Source organism: Cryptotermes secundus, unplaced genomic scaffold, assembly GCF_002891405.2.
Source record: "Cryptotermes secundus unplaced genomic scaffold, Csec_1.0 scaffold1184, whole genome shotgun sequence".
Taxonomy (NCBI): domain Eukaryota; kingdom Metazoa; phylum Arthropoda; class Insecta; order Blattodea; family Kalotermitidae; genus Cryptotermes; species Cryptotermes secundus.
The window spans coordinates 789863-795660 of NW_019734331.1; the positions used below are offsets into that span (position 1 = coordinate 789863).

General features: G+C 43.0%; 1 long non-coding RNA gene across 1 annotated transcript in view; it reads left to right on the plus strand.

Moving 5' to 3' along the window:
* Window positions 1-5798, plus strand: part of LOC111868693 — a 391614-nt gene that overhangs the window by 74546 nt on the left and 311270 nt on the right. The window lies entirely within an intron of this gene.

A 5798-nucleotide genomic window follows, 5' to 3' on the forward strand; every position in this document is an offset into this window, starting at 1 on the left:
AAAAAAGACACATTTGTGGATGTATTTTTTATGTAAACTGTGGTGACTTCATAAAAAAATCTGTGGCTTGAGTCCGCAAGCGAACTATACCGACCGAGCGACCGCCGCTTGTCGACGAAGTTAGTGCCAACTTGAGGCCGCACCATAGCTCAAGAGGTTTCGATCCCGGGTCTGGTCAAGTGGGATTTTTTTGGTGCACCAAGTGGCGCTGTGGCGGGTTTACTCCGAGTACTTCGGTTTCCCCTGCCAATATTCATTCCGCCAAATTCTCCATCATCATAATCACCCGGGACAGGCTACAATAGGCCAATCAGTGGCCGCCGTGACGAGTGGACCCAGTAGAACTCCACCCCCCACTAAGTGAATTAAAAAAAAATAGTGCCAACCTTTGCGGATAGATGGTGTCACGTTGTCAGCGCAACGAAACCCCACTGCCGTTAATTTCGGTTTTCTATACCGGAGCTGCTATTTCCTTGAAGTATCTCCTCAGTTATCCTCACGAGGCTGAGTGGGCCCGGTTCCAGACTCACTACATCTCAGAAAATCTGGTAGCGCCGAAAATCGAACACGGACCTCTGGATCTGTAGCCAGGAACTGTGAACACTAGACCACAGAGGCGGTCTTTTCTAGTGGGTAATCTTGAATTCATTCTAGCTGATATTCTAAAATCATTAATTTGTTTATTTCTTTCTAGATGACCCTGGTGAAAATAAAATTCTTAACTTTTCCACGTTCTCTCAAATGTCTGATTTCATGATGAAGAATGGAAGAGAATACATGAAAGAAAATAACCTGCAGTCAGCAGATGTATTTTATTTTACTAGTTTTTGTCTTAAATTTAGGGCTTCATTGATAGGATCCTGAAGAAAATTTCGTAATGTGGAGCTTCAAAACCTGTTCTTTTCTCCAAACATAATTAGAAGAATTAGGTCAAAGAGAATGAGATTTGGCTGGAAATATAGCACTCATGGGAGCGAAAGGAAATGCACACAGGTTTTTTGTGAGAAAGAAGTAATGAAAAATACAAATAAGAAGGCCTTGAAATAGGTTGGAAGATAATATTAATATGGATCTTAAAGAAATATGATTGTGTGTAATGGATTGGACTCATCTGGTTAAGGATATGGACCAGTAGTGGACCCTTGTGAACACAGTGTTCCAGTGAACCTTCGTTTTCCATGAAACGTTTGTAAATCCTTGAGTATTTTCGCGACTGCTCTCGTCTCAGGAAGGAATGATCTCCACGGAGTTGTGCATTGATGTCTCCACATACACGCACAGGCCTTCCGTTTGCCCAAACCCTCGGTAAAAATTTGATGCACAGTACTTTTTGGTATTCCCAAAAGCTCCTCGATGAGTCTTGCAGAAACACATCTGTCTGATGCAAGGATTTCGGTCACTTTTTTCACATTTTCTTCAGTGCGACTTGTTCTCAGCTTTGATGCACGGGGAGCGTCTTCAGTGTCCTCCCTGCCGTCACGAAATACAGCATGCGATCGAAATATGTTCGAGCGACTCAAACAATCACTACCGTACACACTTTTCATTCATCATTTCGTACGCTTCTCCGGCTTTTTTTGTCTAACTTCAAACAAAATTTTATGTTTGCTCTATGTTCAACCCCCATTTTCTGACGAGCGTCAGAACAGTACTGTTACATTCAAGGTCAGCGGCCTCCGTAGTCTAGAGGTAACGTTCCCACCTCATGACTCGTAGTACGCGGGTTCAAATACCCGGCGGAGGTCGTCGAATTTTTAAGGGCGGAAAAATTCAGAGAACAAGTCCTCCGGGAGGGACTTTAAGCCGTGGGTCCCGTGTCGTAGCTTTACGGCACGTAAAAGAACCTCATATCTCCTAAGGAGGTCACTGAGCCAAATTACTGACGTTTCCCGCCCAACAGCAGTCTCTAATACCTCTGGTAGATGGGGGAAGCATTATAGATACCTCTCAGTTAGTAGAGCCGGTCTCGCTGGCTGGGCGGGACTGATGGTAAGCACCAGTACCGGTAGGATATAGCGACTGGTAGAATATCATAGAGGGAAGCACAATGGACCAATACAGGTCTCAGTGCATGGGAAAACCCGCCCTCTCCAATAACTAACTAACTAACTACATTCAAAGTCAGAACACATGATGCAGCGATGCTTGCGTTTTTCATTACAGACAGCTGAAACTTCAAGAATCTTAACGCCTCAACTCGCCAACAGATGGCATTGCAAGACAAACTTAAAAAAAAATGTTCTAACGGATCATAGCCACACCGTGTAGACCAACGACCTTCAGCGCGTGTTCTAAGCTTAAACCGTAACATTATCTGGAAGATACGCATCATGAGAGGGCGAGGCTCTAATTAGACATATCGCAGTACAGAAACCGAGATAGTTCAGTAGGTACTGACTATACTGCGTGCTAGAAGACCACGAAATAGTGTTCTATTTCAGGGCCAGGAGAAGTAGCTCTCCTCCACAGTATCAAGGCCGGCTCTGAGGTCCACCCAGCTTCCTGTCCAATTGGTAAAGAGGCAGAGGCTTGGAACTGACCACTCACTTTTGATGTAGCTTCGATGTTAAGAGAGCTCGAGTTATTCAGCCACTCTCCATACGTCTTCATGGCATTGTGCTTTAATTACAGGGATAGCTTTGCCTTTACATTTATTCTTGCCTTTTCCTTCATCTCAACCCTTACTTTTGGGGGCAAGCAGTAGCGTAGTTGCTTGAGGCACTATGCTACAAACCGGAAAGTTGAGGTTTCGATTCACGACGAGGTCACTGGATTTCTCAATTGACCTAATCATTCCAGCCGCGCTATGGCCCTGGTGTCGACTCAACCTCTAATAGAAATTGATACCAGAAATCTTCCTAGGGGTAAAGAGTGGCCGACGCGTAAGGCTAACAACCTCACCACCATTTGTGAGCCGATTGTTTAGAAAATGTGGGGTCCTCGAATTCCCACAACTCTATTGGCCTTCACGGCCTGTTGCAGGGGTAGGTTTATCTTTCTTACTTTTACCTCTACGTTTGTCTTTACCTTTAGCTCTACCATGTTGCAGAAGAGTGGCGAGTTGTATGGATTATTCATAAACTATCGCTCAGAAGCAACAAATTGGATTCTCGAAGAACAGTGGTTGTTAGACGCTGTATTAAGATAAAAAGCTGTAACGTAGTTTATTGATTATGACGTTCCCAGAATGACGCTAGTTGCATTTCGTAGGAAACGAACTTCTGAACTTGCAAGTCTTACATCCACTGTTCTTATCTTCACTCAGAACAGATCTTAGTGAGTCTTGTGTTCTACGTAAATTCTATACAGCTAACAATATTGTGAGGGAGTGCTGTTATTAATTAGTTATAATACCAGTCGTACGGGAAACCTTATATTGCAGGAGCTACCATTTAAAATGTTTGCCTCAAATTCATAAAAGTTAATCTACGATATCTCAGTATTAGTTGAAGGATAATGAGTAGGAAGTGATATAGCAGCAGTGTCAGATTTGAAGTCCAAAAACAGGTAATGGTTTATCAACAAGGTGTCACATCTAAAGAGACAGGAATTTTCAAATAATTTGTGTTCCGCTGTAATTGGAAAGTGGCTATGCTGATGTGGGAATTTTTTATGTTTATTTTTTATTTTAGTACGTTAATTTATTCTTTTGCCTCTTGCTTATTATTTCCTGTTCTTTTTTAAAGGAGAGGAGGAAAGCTAGGGATTCTTCTATCCCCACACACGAGTCTCAGTTTGAGAATTCCTGCCCCTTATAAGAGTTCATGTAAAGCTGCTGTAGAAATGAATTACAGAACTGCTTGTATGTACCAGCATTCTCTTGCAAGAAAGAAAATGTTGCAGCCCAGTAGTAAAGTAAATGGAACGAAGGCAAGAATTAAAAATAATATAATTGAACTGATCCCATTTATGCGTAATAATAAATATATTGAACTTTAAAGTCATCAGAAGTAAGCTCCATAAAAATGACACATCGGCAAAACGGTCTCTCTTACAGGTCGAAGCCATCATGGAACTGCTGGAGTTTCTTTGAGACCCACAGATTTTCAGGTGGATGATAAGTTCTTCCAAGAGAAATGCGGCTTGTCTATGAGAAGCTGTCTTTCTCCCATCGTTAGCAACATCTTCATGGAGCATTCTGAGAAAATGGCTCTTGACTCGGCACAACACAAACCATCGCTGTGGCCCCGGTACTTGGATGACGAACTCGTGCTTGTGGTCTGGCCTCAGGACCCATAGCGGTTGCAGACTTAGTTTAAGACCGTCCATGCAGTTCACTATGGAAATAGAGTCAGATATTGCGATTGTCTTTCTGGATGTTCTGCTCATCAGGAAAGAGACGACACTGGCCACCAAAGTCCACAGGAAACCACCCACACTGGCCGATACCTCAACTTCAACTGTAACCATCCATCCCATGGGAAAAGAGGTTTGATTCAGAGTCTGCACAATATAGCTTCCAGTGTATGCCAAGAACGACAAGACCTGGTTAATGAAATCAGCAGCCGGAGAAGTGATCTGCAGCTGAACGGGTATTCCCAAGGTTTCATTGACTCGGCCAATAATTCCAAGGGTAGCAGTCTTCTGCATAACGAGCAGCAGCCTCTGGGCTCTGTGTATATCCCATATGCGAAGGATGTTTCAGAGAAGTTCAAACGAATAGAGAATCGATACAACATCATGACNCAAGACCTGGTTAATGAAATCACAGCCGGAGAAGTGATCTGCAGCTGAACGGGTATTCCCAAGGTTTCATTGACTCGGCCAATAATTCCAAGGGTAGCAGTCTTCTGCATAACGAGCAGCAGCCTCTGGGCTCTGTGTATATCCCATATGCGAAGGATGTTTCAGAGAAGTTCAAACGAATAGAGAATCGATACAACATCATGACGATCTTCAAAACTAAACATGTACCTAGGAATATACTCATGAGAACCAGGCCGGACAGAGTTCCGCAACAGGCGTGACATTACGTGTATGGCATTCCCTGTGGATGTAGCAGAAGTTACACTGGCGAAACAGGCAGTCCTGCAGTCGTGCGTCTCCGTGAACAAAGCCACCGTCTCAAGGAGGATCTTCCATAAAAATCGAAATTGACCCTACATGCTCATGAAGAGGTCATAGGATTTGCTGGGATGAAGCTAGGATTTTGGAAAATGAATGTTACAGCAGATGTCAGAAATACAAGGAATCTGCCCATATGGCATGCTCAATCAATATGATCACTCAACCCAGTTTGGACATTACTCCTATGTGGATCCCAGATTTCAGCAATGAGGTTAGCAACTCACAGAGGATATCAGTATGACGTAACAGGTTTCTTTAATGTCTTATTCCCCGGTGATCAGTCTTTACTCCATATATGGCGCTAGCGACAGGCACAAAATAGTTTCAAAGATTCTCCGTTTTATCATTTGAATTGGTTTCCATGGACTTTGTTTGTTGGCTAGGTTTGTTGCATAAAATTTCACCTCCATTTCTTTCTTAGTTTGAGGTCTGTGCATGTTTTATCACAATTGTTATTGCATATTTTCCTGTTATTTGCCTTCGACAATGCTTGGTTTCAGTTATATACATAGCTGCATTTAGGCTGACGTTTTGCTGTCCAGTCATCGAGGTTAGCTTTTTCTAAGGAAACCAACACAGTATGTGTCTCCCTCCTCATCTGAGGAAGGAAACAGATCCAGTTATCGAAACGTTGCGTTCTGTATTTTTAAAGTACCAGACGATACGCCAAGTCCAAAACCCCAGTAATTCTGAGTGTTATGTACCCTCGGCAGCACCATTTATACTCTACA